General features: G+C 36.2%; 1 long non-coding RNA gene and 1 pseudogene across 1 annotated transcript; one reads left to right on the top strand and one right to left on the bottom strand.

The window, feature by feature from the left end:
- The first annotated feature begins 1,165 nt into the window (after nt 1-1,165).
- LOC141280050 (uncharacterized) lies at nt 1,166-9,887 on the top strand. The gene is made up of 4 exons (XR_012334851.1): nt 1,166-1,466; nt 4,292-4,396; nt 4,506-4,713; nt 9,297-9,887. It is a non-coding gene; the product is annotated as an uncharacterized lncRNA (long non-coding RNA).
- Nucleotides 9,888-11,841: 1,954 nt separating this feature from the next.
- Nucleotides 11,842-19,040, bottom strand: LOC135717943 (uncharacterized; annotated as a pseudogene).
- Nucleotides 19,041-19,302: the final 262 nt, after the last annotated feature.

Below are 19,302 nucleotides of genomic sequence, written 5' to 3'. Positions count from 1 at the left end.
CTTACTAGTTGCTGAAGTAGTTGCTATTTCGCCATCATCTGCGGCTGAACTTGAGGCCATTTTACCGCCGTCAGGCAAAAATGTTAGGCATTTTCCACATTTGTGACAGAAACGGCTACGGTTGATGGGGGTCCCGGTGCCGCAGTAGGGGCAGAACATGGTACAACAATGAACGCTGCTGTTAGAAAAAGAAAAAAACCGGGCATTTCCTGTAGCCACTACTTCCGGCTTCTTCTTCTTCTGAAATTTTATGGCGGTTGGCAAACCAGCTTATGGTGCACTACCGCCACCTACTAAACTGGAGTGTAGAGCACTTCCGGCTATTGTACCTACCCTTTCCGTAAAAAACGTAAATTTGTTTTAAAACTTGTAAATTTGTTCACTCATTGTATTTTTTTTTAAATTGTATATTTGTTTTAAAACTTGTAAATTTGTTCACTCATTGTAATTTTTTTTAATTGTATATTTGTTTTATAACTTGTAAATTTGTTCACTCATTGCAAATTTGTTAAAAAAACTTGTAAATTTATTCACTTATTGTAAATTTGTTTAAAACTTGTAAATGTGTTCACTTATTGTAAATTTGTTGAAAAACTTGTACATTTAAAAAAAATTGTAAATTTGTTTAAAAAATTGTAAATTTGTTAAAAAAAACTTGTAAATTTGTTTTTAATCTTGTAAATAAAATTGCACCCCGAGGCCACCGTAGTTAAGGAAGCTACATTGGCGGCAATTTTGAAGCACCTAGGTAGTCTTCCGAGAGAGGGCGCTTGGCTGCTCAGAAGGATCATTAATTGAGGTAGACACTAAGCATATAATATTAAAACCTTTAATATTTTAAACAATAATCGTTGCAGCATACAAAATAAAAAATATATCGAACAAAACACAAATACAAAAATAATAATGATTAAATAAAATGTGTGCGTAAGCTACTGGGTGTGGTGACGACAGCGCTGACAATTGTCTCAGGTACCACGTGACCATGGCGTTGTTCAGTCGGGATAGAAACTCATAAATAATTTAAAAAAAGACATAAACCTTATAATTGATTAGCAATTAAAGTAGGTAAATCAAAAAGTATAATGTTTATTATTTTATAAAAAAATCCAAAAATAACTTGGCCGCCCCGCCCATTTCCGGATTTGTCCGTTCGCGCCTGACATGTACTGCGTAAACAGAAAGCGCGTCAACAACAGAGAGACAGTACGCTAAATAAATTAAGCTTAGAAACTAAAATTAGTTAAAGGTATAAATGTATATAATTTTACATTTTAACATGTAATGATGAGTAGGTTATTGAGAGGACTCATTGAGAAAGTTTATGTTAGTGAAACGAGCAAGTCACGTCTGAAACTAATAAGGTGGATGCAAAGAAAAAGATTACTCAAAGGAAAAACGAAATGCATGCGATGCAAGAAACGCATGAAAATGGTGATCTCTTCTTGTAAAGATGGTTACATCTGGTAAGTATGAGATTTTCTTTGTTTGTTCATTCCTTTAGTAATTCATTCATTTAGCTAATTGGCAGGGGTGGAAAGTAACCAGTTAAACTCACGTTTAACAATATGAACAATATTGTGAACAAAGTATTTATACTGGAGGCAGTGGTGTAGTCTACGTGATACGCAGGACTACGCCGTATACCCACTAGAAATTGTCAAGGATTTCCGTATACCCACTAAAAATAGCGCGAGGATGCGTAACAGCATGGTTTTGTGACATTTTTAAACTTTTAGTCATAATATACATGTGAAGCACTGACCATTAGCATGCTACACTTGCTACTTTAGCGGGTTGGTTGAAATACATAATAGGCTATATACTTCCTGTCGAACTGCGCGATCCGATCGGCGTATTAATTTCTATGAAATCAAATTATTGACGCGAAAGTGACTGGGGAGCAGACTGGTGTTGCGCCACAAGCGAGTGATAGCAAAGTACCGCGAGAGAGACCCAGTTATCACATGGAGAAATCTGCTTTGAATCGCTCTCGCGGTACTTTGACATCACCAAGAGGTCTGCTTTACGCCAAATGAAGTCGAACCTGGAGTGTAGCTGCTCACGCGACACTGTAAACAACATACAGTCCATGTGGAGAAGTGAACAAGTGAAGCAGTGCTGCAACATAAAATCCATAGAGTTTACAACGCACATGTGAGTAAACAACATTTAAATCATCAGTCCAGTTTATTACTTTATCTGGAGGTAAGGCTCCAAATGCAATAAAATAAGCCCGTGATTATATCCTGATGGTTTTTAGCTGCCTTCAGTTGCTCTGCATGTTTGCTTGTGCTTCACAGTGTTAAACTTCCCTTCTATGTGTTACTTTATATATCTACGTTCAAGATGTATATGATCTTAAACTTCTGTGAGGAAATTCATGTCTGCGTTGATGTTCAGTTCAGACTTGCAAATATTAGGCTAGATGGTCTTGTAATAATAATTAAGTATAAGCCTATTTTCAGTTTTAGACAATGCTTATATTATATGCAAAAATAAGCTTTTATATCATTGACTATGCAAATAAGAGTTAATTCATGGTCATCTTAAATGTGTATTAATTAAAAACATTTACACCATTAAATTACACATGGTAATGTTATCAATAGTTGTCGGATAATAGCTATTGAAGGAGTGGATATTTTTTTCACCTTCAATGCATGTGTTTGCCACGGATTGAAGATTGTTAACAGTTAATTTAATTTTAATTAACAGTTAAGTAACTTTTGTCCCTCAGTTAGATGTTGATTAATACTAAACCAGTCTAAAAATCAGTCCAGTTTCCCCAGCTGTAAACCCATTGGCTGTTAAAGTCTTTTTTTTCTTATAATAAACTGACATGTTGAGAACACTTTCAGTTTATGTGTTCATGAGTACACTTTCAGAATGCTCTTAGTTACATGAAGATCCATACTGTATGCATCTGTGAGTGTGGTGGTGCTTATGAGGTGTCGCGCTGGGACGAGTGAGCATAAGGATGAGAGGGAAAAATCACAGTATACTCACTACAAAAATCTAGACTACACCACTGACTGGATGTATTTTATAACTACCGTGTACCTATTGTAATATTATGTGGTAGGTATAACTTACTGTAGGCATAGGTAATATAGACCCCTTCAAGGTTTGTGAACATTGAATGACTATCGGGTGTGCGCGCAGCATGGGGTCAAACTGTTCATACCATTTAGGCTTTATAATTTAATCTAACAGGGCTGAAAAATGATGACTTGCCTCAAATGAAGTGAGCACTACAAACACAAGCCTCTTTGATATTTGCATTGTCCCAGTCTGCACGTTAATTGCTTGCAGATGCAGATGTTGTATTTTTTTGTTTTTGAGATGAATCGCGAAAACTTAACGGAAGACCTGGTGCGATTTTCACAGCCCACGACGTAAGTAGGCATTTTTGACAATACCGAATAATACGCAACTCTATCTGCTGTAATGACTTTTCTGACCCCGACATGCGCAGTGGGAACTGCCTGTGACGTGAACCGTGAAGGGGTCTATAGTACACGGATCTGGTAGCTGTGTTGAAAAAGTTGATAAAGTCAACTTTTTAAAATAACTTTCTCTGTCTGTGTTGTTTCACTGCTGATTCTTGCCATACTTCTGTTGCCAAACTGCACGCGCATAAGTTGCCATGTCGTCATTGTGTACAAACAGTAAAAGGGTCTATTCTAAGCATGAAAAATTTGAACTTTGGTGGAAAAACGCGCCGTGTCAATAAGTAATGCGTTTTAAAACATGAATGCATTAATGTAAACATGGCCTTAGGGGAACACTGTTTCGTTTCGCTGTGTACAGGTTGTATAGACCTCTTCACGGTTCACGTCACAGGCGGTTCTCACTGCGCATCTCGGGGTCAGAAAAGTAATTACAGCAGATTGAGTTGCGTGTTATTCGGTATCGTAAAAATGCCTACTTACGTCGTGGGCTCTGAAAATCGCGCCAGGTCTTACGTTAAGTTTTCGCGATTCATGCAGAATCTTAAAAACAAAAAAAATACAACATCTGCGGCTGCAAGCTATTAATGTGCAGACTGGAACAATACAAATATCAAAGAGGCTTGTGATTGTAGTGCTCACTTCATTGGAGGTAAGTCATCATTTTTCAGCCCTGTTAGATTAAATTTTAAAGCCTCGATTGTATGAACAGTTTGACCCCATGCTGCTCGCGCACCCGATAGTCATTCAATGTTTACAAACCTTGAAGGGGTCTATAGTGTTGACAATAAAGCTACCCTGACTCTAATATACTTCATATAAAAACTGTTCAATTGCAGGCAGTGCAAAAAGTCATGCGGACGAAAGAGAAAAAGCATTAGGACCAACTCAATTTTTTCCAAATCCCATGCAAGCCTTTTTAGTTGGATGAAGTATATACACAGGTAAGTTTATATTGTTTGTTATCTCTAGTGCGTTTTTATCCATCACTGTCTGAACATTACATTTTTGATTCTGCCCTTGTACAATAATATTGCATTGCATTATGTTTAGATTTTCACAGGGTCTTCATTTGAGACAGGTGGATATGATCCAAGATAACATCTCAAAGAGTAGTGCAACTCTGTCCAAGATGTCCATGAAATTGCGCAGTGTATGTGTGAGAAGTATGCGAAGGTTCAGGAAAAAAAGAGGGCAAAAAGTTGGTGGGCTCAATGTATGTGTACACATTGATGAAAGCAAGTTTCGCCACAGACGAAAAGTAAGTTTTGAATTCAGAAAACATATATTTTCTTCTAATGTGGATGTGTTGATATAAGAAACACATTTTTGCATTGTTTGTAAATAGACACTTTTTATAAGACAATAACATTTGGTAGAGCTACAGGATTAACTATAAGAAGATCACAATCTTGATTTAAATACCCAGAAAATACTTGTTTTTAAATGACATCAATTTGCCTGTGCCAGAGAAAGCAGGTGAACTACTTAGGGATGGGCAATTTACCGGTGATCATTTGTCAGATGAATTTTGGACTATGGTCTCTAAGGCCCCACTCACACTATCCAAACCAAACTGTACACAAGTGCGAGTGTAATCCTCCAGAAGCACACACTCACACTGTACTTTTATTGATCCGAGCCTGGGTGCGCTTTCTTCATTACGATGCGATTGTTTTGAACAAAGCAGGAAGTAAAGCGCTCTCTTAACACTGGAACCCCTCATAATGTTAAGTCTGTGTTTTTTATCTAGAGTTGTTTGGTGCGCGATGACATGCAGCCCTCTCACGTCTATCGTATTGCTTAGTTGGTCTGTCACGTGTGTAGCTTATACATTCACATAAACCTGCTGCACGCATCATGAAGTTGAGTGGTCGTGCAAGTGACTGCTCTCCTTTTGAACCGCGCTCCAGCCCATCGCACTCCAGCCCACCTCTGCAAGCCGGCCAGGGCGCGATTTAACCAAACTGTGCCTGTGCGCGGTACAGAGCGATCACACTAGTCAAACGAACCAGGCTTTGAGGGTCAAACGTGCCCGGGTGCGTTTTGGTTTGCATAGTGTTGAGTGCACCCTAACTTGGTTTCTCGCTGGCATGATGTTGCTCTGCTTAGGGATGCAGCGATTAACCGGTTTTACTTTTAACTACGCTTTAAAATGTCATGTTTACTAATTGTAAAGGCTTTGTAACAACCGTGTGTTTCTGTTTCATACACACACACCAGATTCATAAACCACCAAGTGGCGCGGTTGTGTTTGTGTGCTTGTCTGATGCAGGCTGGTTGGTGCATTGTATGACAAGGCCCTGTGAAATACGAAGTGCGTCTGTTGTTGGTTTGTGCATCTTGTTTGTGTGTGCATGCATGTGTGAAACAGAGCCACACTCCAATCAGTCCATGCATCACTACAAACAAAACCTCCTGCCTAGGCCGGTATGAGATCCTGGCGGTACGATAACCTTAAAGCGGAATTGAACCCTAGACATTTTAGCTTGTTATCATGGGTAATTTATGTCCATTTGATTTTACATGGGACAAAAAGAAATTTGCACAATTTTGATTATTAGATTAGTGTGTTGCAGCTGAATTTTCGTAACGGTCTTTGATGGACTCAATTAACCAGAATGCACTGCACGAAACTGAATCATTAGCTCTACCCTCTAACCGCTGATCGATGCAGTCTTCAGGTTTGTTCGACCTCATGCGGTGCTGCAAGAACCGACAGCCAGATGACATCCAAGTTCCGTGAGACTTGCGGTACTTTGACGTCATCCAGCTGTCGATTCTTGTGGCGCCACATAAAGTTAAACAAGCCTAATAACTTTTACCGCTCAACCAGCTCTCAGATCAACTCAAGTCAACTTGAACTTAGCCGGTAGACGAACCTCACCATAGAGTAACTCCGCTTTTACTGTCTCTGTAATAAATCACCAAAAGGAAATTACCAAAACTCTAGATAAAAGAAGACTAGAACCTGTGTAGTATGTGGATGTAAGGACAACAAATTCAGGCCACCGGGAGTTTTTATTGTTTACATCAATGCGACCCTCAGTTGACACAACAGATTACTCGAAAATTTGAATATGCAGCCAGCATTTTCGTAAGGAAGATTTCGAGTACTGTTTTCAGGCCAGTTTTTCCGCGGACTCAGGTAATGTAAAATGGTCAAAATATCTAAAACATAATTTGGCTTAGTTGTTGCTTTTTCTGTGTAAACATACTACGTAGAAAGTTATTATCATGTTGTTGTTATTATGAACACGAGCAAAGCAGGCTAACGTTAACTCATCCTGTGCAGCTGTCAATCAAACTCTCAAACCCCTCCCCCATTTCGAACATTCAGAATTATGTTGTCGTGCATTTTTCTTCCGGTGATTTGACGACGGTCACTGTGCTCCTTGTGAAAAAGTTAGTCTGGAGCCTTGATATTAAATGTAAACATTAAATCAATTACTGTAACATGACTTAAAGAGTAACTAAACCCTAAACCAACTTGTTTTAGTTAATGATTTGTAAGAATGGGGCGTTATTAGTGCTGTTCATTGATTTTAGTAAGTTTTTTGACATTTGGATATTAAGTGTTTCAATACGACAATATATGGTGTAAAAACGTCTGTGCTTCAGGTTGAACAGTGGCTACTGCAGTTGAATTTTCCAATTGGATGTTGAGTCCAAAAAATAACTTGTGATGTAAGCAGGTTCAAGCTCACCACGCCCTTTTTACGATCTCACCACACACTTGGTACAAGCTTAGTTCGTCCCCTCTATCTCCGTTGGGATCTGCCCACTTTTCTTGCATTTTTCAAATATTGCCAGTGGGTGGAGTCAGGCTCTGACCAGGGGTTTAGTTATGCTTTAAGGATTTAATGAATTTTGTAAAACACAACTCATACCTTGGAAACGATATCACAGAACATTTTAGAATACAGAACATTGACTGTTTAAAACCCCGGTATACCTTGAAACCGGAACCGCCTCATGCCTACTCCTGCCCACAGGTCCCGGATCCACAAACCAACACAGTGCTGTTTCCAAAACAGACCCTGTTTTATTATTAGTTTTGAGTGGTTCTTATAATTTTCACTTAAAAAAACAAACCAAAGTAAGAGACATTTTCTCAGGCCAAAATTAAAAGTTCTCTACTCCAAGAGAAATGTAAAAAAAACCTGAAAAAAATATATATTTCACAATTGTTCAAAGGTGTGTTTGTGATTGTATACATGAATGTTGTGGAATTAATGAATTAATTAATATAATCACACCAACAAAATCTGTAATCGTTGCATCCCTTGCTCTGCTGCATGTATGGTCACAAAAACTTTAAACAAGCGTTTTAAGCCATAACAATGCAGTCGACATACAAAAATATGAGACAACTAAATACAACTCAAAACTAGCCACAAACTAACCCAATCACATCTGGAGGGTTTTTTTCCATGTTCCGGGTATAAAATCTGAATTTTTGGCAGGGTTCATCTGCTAAATTCACATTAAGGGGCTAGTTATCACATTACTGTAATCACTTCAACGCGCAGACTTTCCAAACTGTCATTGTGTACAGTATATTAGATACTGGGACAAAACAATAGAAAAAATATGTTTTAAGTTTAATTTTTCATCTGGACTAGCTGGCTAACTAGCTATGCAGTTGCATGGTCCACTTTTTAGGCAGTAATAGAGGCAAAACAGTTTCGAGATAAGTTTTGGCTTAATTGGATAATTATTTTATTTAATTATTTTTCATTTTATTTAGGGATGCACCGATATGGAAATTTTTTCTGATACCGATAACGGATAACTCTTTAAATTTGGGGGCCGATAAACGATATATATATATATATATATATATATATATATATATAGGCCGATAAATATTCATATTATTTTCACAATTAAAAACTTGTCTTTGCGCTAGACTAGCATACTCTTCTTAAGCCCGCAACACGTGTCATCTTCGTGCTATGTCACAGAAAGCACCAATCAAAACTCCACATGGCCAGCAATGAGCAAGTGAAGTGGTTCAACAAACCAAAATAATCCATAATTTATCGGCTTTCATTTATCGGCCTGATTTTGCTATCAGACCGATAACCGATAATATTAAAAATAAGCAGTTATCGGCCGATAACGATATGCCGGTCGATATATCGTGCATCCCTAATTTTATTATTTGTTTGGCCTTCTAAAAGACCAAATTCAAATGAAATGTAGACTGAGACACTATAAAAAATAGAGGGTTGAGTGGACCCAGAGGTCAACCTTTTGTCTCTCTAAACTCTACAGACAAAAATGACACCGTTCACGTAATCAAACTCTTAAAATACCAAATATGTGCTTGTAAAATGTGTTTTCTTCATCCAGTTAAAATGCAATGTATTAAAAATACATATTGTACCATTTATTCAGTGAAGACTATGCACTTGACTTGTTTATTATTAGTTTACAATGAAGCACTTCTTTGTGTTTATTATAGTTTTTATCTTAATGCTTGTAAAAGTTTATTTCATCACTGACTGTTAACTTATCTTGGGTGAGCTTGAGTTTGTCTTTTTAGGTTTCTATTAGTTTTTTGTGATATTGACACTAGTGAAAATAATTATGGACATTCTATGGTATCAAAAATAAACCCATTTAAAGAAAAAAATAAGTATATCATGATATCATTATCAATAAATAAAATGGCACATATTTTGATAAGATTTTGGTCATTATTCACCCCTATACAGTACTTGTTGTGCACCAAATATCTGAATTATCACAGAAGTAAAAGTCTTGAGAATTATTTGAAGCTATTGCGTTTGATTTCTAAAAAAAATAGTGTTTGACATTTATTTTATTCTTTTTCAGTATGGGAGAGGGCGTTTGGGGGGTGCATGGAGAAGAAAAAGCTGGGTATTCGGAATGGTTGAGATTTTGCCCTCCCGAAAACCAGTACTGCGGTTGGTGGACAAACGGGACAAGACAACCCTCTTACCAATCATTGAGAAACATGTAAAACGAGGCAGCATTATTCATAGTGATGAATGGCGTGCATACTCAAGTCTTCCAGAGAGAGGATATCAACACCACACAGTGAACCACAGCATTAATTTTGTAAACCCATTGACAGGGGTACATACACAAAACATTGAAAGGGCATGGACAAACTTCAAAAGGGAAGTGTGGAGGTTGCGTGCAAATCGGTCAGAGAAGTCTCTCAAAAACCATCTGATATATATTGAATGGACTTATTGGTTAGGCAGGAGACATAGACAGGGAATTCTTGGGAGGCTTTTGCATGATATTACTCAGTTTTATCACTGACTTTTTCTATTTTCTTTTTTGTTTGAATTTGTGTTTCTCTAACTGTTGTTTTGACTTGTACAATATTTTCATGTTTTTACATACCTTTTGATTTACTACAGATGCACATACATCAGTGTAAAAAAGTGAAAGGTCATTAAAAGGAGTTGATTGGACAAACAAATGAGTCTGCATATTTTCCTTGTTCAGCATCTATGTACTTGTTCTGTTTTGCTGTTATTTTTCTTGTCTAATAACAGATATTTAGTAGTGATGATGTTTACTGTCTATTGACAGTCTGCTGAAAATCCCCTGACTAGTAGCCATGTTGTCTGATGTAAGAGTCATTCAACAGCATCCCTAAGATTTTCACTTCATTTTGATGGGCCTAATGTGGCAAGAGATGAAAAGATGAATTTACCTCCAAGTAAAATGACTCTCTACTGAAAGTTAATTTATATGTAACAAACAGTAAGTAACGCATTTCTGAAAATACTTGCAAAAGATGGAGTTTTAGCAGCCTGATATGCCTAAAGATAATTTAAAATATGATGATTTGCTACTTATAGTCAACTGAATGCTTACTGAAAGTCTGTTGATACATTGGTTAGTATGCCTAAAGTTAATTTAAAATAATGATGAGTTGCTACTTATAATCAACTGAATGCTTACTGAAAGTCTGTTGATACATTGGTTAGTATGCCTAAAGTTAATTTAAAATAATGATGAGTTGCTACTTATAGTCAACTGAATGCTTACTGAAAGTCTGTTGATACATTGGTTAGTATGCCTAAAGTTAATTTAAAATAATGATGAGTTGCTACTTATAGTCAACTGAATGCTTACTGAAAGTCTGTTGATACATTGGTTAGTATACTTAAAAGTTTATTTGAAAAATGTTGAATTGCTACTTATAGTCAACTGAATGCTTACTGAAAGTCTGTTGATACATTGAATATTAACTAAATATTGACAAAAATTCTCTTTGCTGTACTTGAATTACTGAAAAGTTACTGAAGATTTGTTGCGTGTCTGCTAATACGCTGTTGAACATGTTCATCTTTAATTGACAGCACATTACTAACAGTTTCCTGACAAAATGTTTATTAGCCGTTTACATGTTACAGACAGTTTAATGATTGTTACAGAAACATGTAATAGACCATCTATAGATATTATACTGATGAGAGTAACTAGATAGTTAGTTGAAAAGTAACTGATAGCCAACAGACTATCTATAGGGGGACCATCAAAATAAAGTGTTACCGATCACTATTAGTATGATTAAAATTTAATTTACTCTCTAAACAACAATACAATGTACTCTCATGACAAAATATATAAATCATAGAGTATATAGCATATTACAATTTTTTTTATTAAAATGAAACAAAAAAGAATGACAAAAAACAATATGTTCCAAAATTACAATAAAAGTGTTACTACGTATTAACAGAAGGTACAACATAAATTTGCTTTACCAGAATTACAAAGAACTCACATTTAGAATGTCATAATTTAATAGTATTTAATACATACAATAATTTGAAATATTATATAAAATATAATTTTTATCTACACTGAAATATAATGTGTCATAAAATGTATGTTGCATATGTTTTTCAGTTCGAGTTCAAGTCTGTTTTATTGTCAATTCTTCCATATGAGCTAAAGTGATGTTATTTATTGAAACTACGTCAACAGATAGCTTGCAGTCCAATGTTGCAATGAGGCAAATAGCAGAGCGCAAAGTAGCACAAAATAGCTAGTGCAGGTCAGAATGTAAATGTGGGGGGAGAGTGGACTGTCAAAAGCGGATCAAAAGGGTCAGACAGAGTTTAATGCATTGGGCAACAGATGATAGGGTAGAGCTGGGAAAGACTTCAGCTTCCTGACAGCTTGATTTATTAATCTGGCTTTTAGTCTGCTTTTACTGGCCTGTAGACTCTGCAGTCTCTTCCCTGATGCTACAGACTGAAAAATCTGTATGTCGGGGGCTCTGATCATCTGCAAACAGCTTGTGAGTGAATGTTGGACAACGGGGAAAGCAAAAGGAAATCTTTTCAGCTGCTCTCAATATCTGGTGGATGGTCCTCTGGCAGGACGTGTTTCAGGCACCATACCACACAGTGATGCAGCTGGTCAGGATGGTCTTGATGGTGCCTCTGTAGAAGGTGCACATGATGGTGTCTGGGACTGTGGCTCTCCTTCAGAAGAAGTCACATGTGTTGTCAGTCCAGGAAAGGTCCTGTGTGTTATACACACCCATGAACTTTTGGCTGCTCACTCTCTCTATAGTCACAACATTGATGGTCAGAGAAGCATGCTGTGTCTTGAAGTCTCTGCAGAACCTGGCCAGGCAGTTTCATCTTGTTTCTGTAGTTTGTCTCATCTCTTTTGCTAATGAGGACCGAAACAGTTGTGTCATCTGCAAAATTAATGAAAAGGTTAGAACTATGTGATGGTGTGCAGTTATGGGTAAATAGGGTGAACAAGAGGCAGCTAAACAAACATCTTTAAGGAGCACCTGTGTTCAGCTTGATGGTGCTGGATGTGTTACTGCTGGCCCATCCTGCCTGAGGAGTCCCAGTCAGGAAGTCCAATAGTCAGTAGCATAACAAGATGTTAAGCCCCAGCTGAACCAGTTTGTGAATGAGCTGTTGGGAGATTGATGGTATGAAATGCTGAAACAGAGTCTATGAACAACATTTTAACATATTAACATTTTAACATACTTTTTTGTCCAGATGAGTAAGGGCTGAGTGGGTGGCAGGGGTGATGGCATCATTGGTTGAGCAGTTGGACTGATTTGCAAACTGCAAGGGATACAGATAGGTGATGACAGACTTCATATGGTGCATGACTATCGGAGAACTTCATGAACATAAGACCGAACTTCAGTCATTGAAGCAGTAGTGAGATAACATATTGAGGAATGATGGCTTTGAAGTGTGTGGGGATAATAGCTTGGCTCAGTGAGATGTCTGTGAAGACATCAGTGATTTCCACTGCACAGGTCTGTCTGTGTATTGAATAAATGTTCATAAGCTGACCTGTCCATAAGTTCCAAATTGTTTGTCCATTGAAAAGGGTTCTTGCTGGTTAATATAAAATAAACATTAAAGGACAAGATGGACAGTTGCTTTAAAAACATGTACAACCTTTTAAACCAAGATTCAAAAGCTTAGTTTTCTATCAGCTGCAGACTGTTTGTCTATTGAAAATGGTTTCTGCTAGTCAGTATAAAACAAGAATTACAGAAGAGGAAGATCAGTTGCTTTAGGCAGATGCAAAATTTTTTGGATAGAGGTTCATGGGCTAAATTGTTCATAAGGTCAGTATTATTTAAACATTATTTTCACATGGCAGATTATGTCATATCTGTGAAATAAGATGTGAAAACAGTTCATATTTAAGAAAATACAAACAAAAAGAAAATAAATATACAGTATGGGCACATTCATGACTTTTAAAAGAGAGTGTTTAAATAAATGAACACTTATATATTTTCCCTAATCAAAGTATACTGCAACAATGACACAATTTAGGGGTTGGTTGACAAAGTTGTTCTCAGTTAGAAACATTTTTTTAAAGTTTTTCAGTCAGTTAATTTGTGTAATTTTAAGTAATAATTTAACAATTAGACAATTATTTTAATCAATTTTAATAAATTGTAGAGGTTTGGATGAGTATAACCATAATTACAAATAAACATGTTATTAATCACCTGTAACACAAAATTCATCACTGTATCAAACAACCCCTGTGCCAACCAACCCAGTTACCCCTCCCCTCCCCCAGAGAGCCGCCAATAGTTTATGTCCTCCCTGACCCACCATATAATAACAGGCGGAACATTTCTACACACAACTACAAGTTTTGCTATATGAAAACTATAGTTGTTTGCACTAATAAATAGTCATACCTCATATAAACATTCATCATATATCTTTATGTTTGGTTGGATTTTGTAAATGTGATTTAGGTGTATACAAAAGTGCAGTAACTAAATTAATACGTGAGACAACTAAGTAGCTTATAATCTATGTATATTTACACTAATGTAAGAAGTATTGCCTGATGAAAACTGTAGTACGTTTGTACAATTTCAAGAGTTAAACCTTCCATATCTTTTGTATACACGTGATCAATTAGTGTACCTTTTTCTGTGGTAGAATTTTGTACTTGTTGAGTGTATCCATATTGTTTCATTACTTTCACAATTCTGGAAGAAGTAAAGATATCCTCATTAAAGTCCCCCATTATTATTTTTTGTCCTGGATGCTTCTCCATTTCACCAATAACATGTAATAGCTGCTGGCAAAACAAATCACTTTTATATGAATTAGGCCTATACAAAAGTGCAGTAGTCACATTGACATATGGAACCACAAAGTACAAACATTCTAAGTTGTAGTACTCAGGTAGAAATATATTACACTCAATTTTTTCAGAGCAATAAACTCCAACTCCACCTCCTCTCTGATTTTTTAATTCACTAAAAAGTGCAGTTCTGTCTTCATAACACTTTGCTCTTGGGTTGTTTTTGAACAAAAATCCTGGTATCTGTGGTTCTTGGTCATTAACATTTAGCCATGTTTCTGTCAAGCAAATACAGTCAGCATTCATCAAAACTGTATGTGATGTAACATCCAGAAAGTGAGCTTTCAGACTTTGTACATTAACCAATGCTAATCTGAATTTACCAAGTGATTTACTGAAAGTATACTTTTCCAGAGTGAATTTTGGCATATCTTTTAAAGCCAACTCAATTTTGTCATTACAGAATATGACAGAATCCTTAAAGTCCTCAATTAATAGTCCATCAAGAGATCTCACATGGCTCAATGCAACATATGCCTGTCCTGCTGTAAAAATTTTATTAAGCGATACAACAGCTTTATCTACTGTAAGTCCTTGCACTTTGTGAACTGTACATGCCCATGCCAATCTGAGTGGAAACTGCCGTCTTATACCACCAGCATTTGTTACTTGGTCTTCTTGTACTTCAATTAAAGTAGAATTTTGAGAAAAGGTCTGACGTGTTCGGTGTCTCTGAATTTTTCCAACTGTTGGATTATCAAACTCCACATGAATAGCTGATGGGAAATCATCATTATCTTTACTTTCACTTATGTGGACAACTGTACCAAAAGCTCCATTGACAAGACCGTCAGCAACATCAATATTTTTCTTTAACATTACCCTTGCTCCAACACCCAAAGAAACACATTTAGACAAACATGAGTTGAAAACTTTAGTGTGGTATCCAACTTTACGTTCCATTCTTCCAGTTTTTGAATTTCTGATATAGTCTTGAGCATTTATACTGATTGTTTCCAGACAGCACTCATTTAGTCTTTCAATGTTGTATTTGTCAACCTCAGCATTTGTAGCAAATATGTGAAGATCATTACATTTCTCTGCTGTTTCACATTTTTTCAACATATCAGTGTCAGTAGATGTAAGACATTCCTCTTTTTTACGTACTCTCAGACGATTTAACATCTCAGAAAAAGCTGCATTTTGTTGTCTAACAACTTTAGTTAACTGAGCAAGTTCAAAGTTGTTTTCCCATAGGTTTAATCCTTTTGTGTCAGAATAAAGAGCAGTACCTTTCACAGGTGGTAACTGATAGAAATCACCTACAGCAACAATGCTGACTTTTCCAAATAGAGAGTAATCACCAGTTTGTTTTATTTGTCGCAGCCTTCCATGAATGTATTACAACAGACGATGGTCAACCATGGAGACTTCATCAATAATCAAAATTTGCAAATTACCAATTTTGACACGTAAAGAATTAATTTTGTCGTCACTGAGTGGCTGATATGGCAATCTGACATTTGCACCAATTGAAAATGTATTATGAATAGTTGAAGCACCTACATTAAAGGCTGCTACTCCTGTTGAAGCTGTTAAAAGCACAGTAATATCATCAGGATTTTCAGACATCTGAGATAACAGTCTGCAAGATTCATAATGTATTGCCTTAATTAAATGACTTTTTCCTGTTCCTGCTCCACCAGTAATAAACAATCTGAAAGGTTCAGGGTTTTGTCCAAGCACTTTTTGTAGACACCACTTGCGGACTTTATAGAATATGTCAGATTGTTCCTCGTTTAATGAGCGTAGTAAATGCAATGCATAATTTCTGGGCATTATAGTATGGTTTGTTTCAGTACTACACATAGTTTGAGGGTTTCCTGTAAGATCTGGAATCACTTCTTTAGTGTCATCTTCATCATGTAATACTTTATTTTTCATCAGTTCAGTACATTCATGACGTTCTCTTTCAGTTTCAGGACATATTCCAGCCCAAGCATCATCTAAATCTATATCCTGCTCCAGAAGCTGTTTAGCATTTTCTATTTTGTCACTTTCCTTTTCAAATAATTCTCTGTTACCATCCACAATTGATTTTACTGTATGCAATTTACAACCACTTTTTATGACACCACTGTTGTAGAAGTCATCATATGTCTTATAGTTTCTAGGCTTCAGCTGACAGTCATCATAACATGGTAGAAAAAGCTGGAGTAATGAATGATAATACTTTTCTGGATCTTTTGTGGAGGAAAATCTTGGATACCTCACAACTGCAGGTTTAGTTCTTGTCCTTCGTTTCACATAGCCACAATTACTTTTAAGTTTAATTACTTCATTTTCTGCAGAATTCTTTTCTGAAGAAACCTCTGACTTTGTCAAAACTCTGTACTCTGAACAAAAACTGGCAAGACAAAGATTTTTCATTGGTTCTTTCTGTGGTCTGTTCTTGTACCTGTCAACAACACTTGTCATCCAAAAATTGCTTTCATCATCAGACTGGTCTTTCTCCACTTTATTTTGTAGCACATGCAAAGGCACACTCATCTTTACTGGATTTGGTCCTATTGGAATAAATTGTACTTTACGTGAACATTCCTTTAAATGCATGCTTGTCAGTCTGTACACAGCCTCTTGAGCTGAAAGTTCTCTGTTGTGCAAGTAAACACTTCCCAATTGTTTTAATGATGCTTTAACTTCAAGATTTCCATTCATAGCTTCATTTTGTGCACTTTGAAGTAACAACCCCATTTCTTGCTCAGCTTTTGTGATATAACTTAATATATAAACCACAACAGAAAAAGCATCAGTGACATACTGAATGTCCATATTCCCTTGCCAAGCAAATAGTAAATCTCTGTTATACTGGTTTACCCAAACATCTTTTGGATTTCTTTTCAAAACAATGCTTTTCTTTTTAGAACATTTATTGTATGCTTTTTCAAAGGTAGCCTGATTAATCCCAATAGAAGAAAAAAAGGCATCAGTTGAATCAAAATTTACATCAGACTTTAATGCGTTTTTGACTTTCTTTATAATTGCATTTGCTGTCTCATCTTCATCATTCCCTTTAAACTCATCTACATTAGATGCTCTTGTAATAAAGGTACGGCTAGATGGAGGTCTTGGGAAATTAAAACGACATACTGTGTTTTTCTTGTGACGTGTTTTTGAATGTCTTGTGCTGTGCCTCTGTACACTGTTTACTGTTTCAAAGAGTTCAATTTCTTGCTCTGGTGGTGTCTCACAGGTGATATATGAGTCAATGAAATCAACAACCACAGGATCATTATCTTCATCATCATCATTTAGCTTTGGAGCATTTTCAATCCAAAACAGACAGTGAACATGAGGAGAACCACGTTGTTGAAATTCAACACGATAAAAATAATCTTTTATTTTACCAATAGGTTCAGCTGGAGACATAATCACATATTTCAGAAAAAAGTGCCATCTATGATCAAACATCCTTGCTGCAGTGACAGGATTTCGCCTTATGAATCCACATTTTTCAGACCAGTCAAGCTCATCAATATTTATTTGTTTGCCCTCTTGTTTAATAACTGTGTTCAACATTTCAGGCCATCTCAGATCAGCAGAACTAAAAGATGCAAAGAAAGTTGGTATGCCAAGCTGTCTAATCAGAGCAAACAGATCTTTCTGCATAGACATCCAATAGGGAGGTGTTCCTCTGATTGGTCTCAAAAACTTATATCCTTCATCATACTTCAGTATTTTTTGCAAATTATCAGAATTTGTTAACATATCTGGTGTTACCTTTGATAAACCATCTTTCTCATAACCTTTACGTAATGCAATTGACACATTAGATACAATTTGATAAACTTCTGATATATACTGTGCATAGAAAAGAAAGTCTGTGTTCTGCGCAAAACGTCCATCTGCATTTAATATTCGTGCATTCAGGTATCGTGACAATGTGATTTTTTCTGGTCTTTCATCATGAAATGTGGGGCCACCAGTGGGATACAGAACAGGGAAGCACTTTGCCTCATTTGTTTTATCTGATAACAACCGAACAGGAGTGTTACCTTCAGCTGGTGCTACATTTAGTACATCATGAAAATGTTGATCAATTACTTCTGAACCAATATCAACAGGCTGTAGTGATGTGTCTGACAAAAGACCACTTTGCTCTTTAATATACGTAAGATCTTCTAGATGATCTTCAGATTCTTTCTCATTATCACTTTTATAAGATACATTACCATCATCCATTTCATCATTAGCATTATCTTGTATAATATCTGGTTCACTAAATGAGTTGACCCACTGCTCATTAAACTCCACATCCGTATACCACTTATTATGTTTTACCAAATACCATAAAGCTTTTCTCACATTGTCAGTATGGACATATTTATATTCATAATAGCCTTTGTAAGTCAATTTTCGTTTCAGTTTAATTTTTATCATATGGTCATCACATTCATTTCGTGGAAGAATGTTGGTCACTTTTGTAGTATTTACTGGAACACAGACAACTGGCCCATGAACACCTCGCTGTTTTCCCAGAGGGAGACAAAGAAGACGTAAGAAAGGAATATTGAGTGCTATTAGATGTTGTTCCAATGAATTTAGACATTTTAATTATTTTGGAATTTCTACCAAATGCATATTGTTGGCAACACTCTCTTCAGGTAGTTTTCCTTTAAGGATTTTTCGATGGCATGTGTAACATATCCACAAATTACAAGCTAAATTACCAGATAAATTACACTTACGCTCACATTCAGTGTCACATACATGTAAATATTTCAGTGTGATGCATCTTTCACTTAAAGCAGCTATGTGCTGTCCTTTTTGTTTATAGGAATCATATTTACATTCAATAACTTGTTTTCTAAATAATAAACGATGACATACACAACAAACACATTCTGGGCCTCTACTGACTTCTTGACGAAATAAATTAATAGTGAAATCAATGTCATTCTGTCTTTTTTTTTGTTTTGCATACATTTCACATCCTTTCCGTATTTTACTCATGCGAAGGTTTTCATCTTTTTGATATTTCATTTTAGAGTAATGACAAATTTTTGCTTTAAAGATGGGATTTTTGTGATACTTATTCTTTGAATACTGACACAATCTAGCTTTAAACGTAGGATTGTCGTGATACTTATTCTTTGAATACTGACACAATCTAGCTTTAAACGTAGGATTGTCGTGATACTTATTCTTTGAATACTGACACAATCTAGCTTTAAACGTAGGATTGTCG

This window comes from Paramisgurnus dabryanus, chromosome 13 (assembly GCF_030506205.2).
Source record: "Paramisgurnus dabryanus chromosome 13, PD_genome_1.1, whole genome shotgun sequence".
Classification (NCBI taxonomy): domain Eukaryota; kingdom Metazoa; phylum Chordata; class Actinopteri; order Cypriniformes; family Cobitidae; genus Paramisgurnus; species Paramisgurnus dabryanus.
The sequence above is the reverse complement of the archived record's forward strand: the minus strand, read 5'-3'. Positions and strand labels throughout refer to the sequence as shown.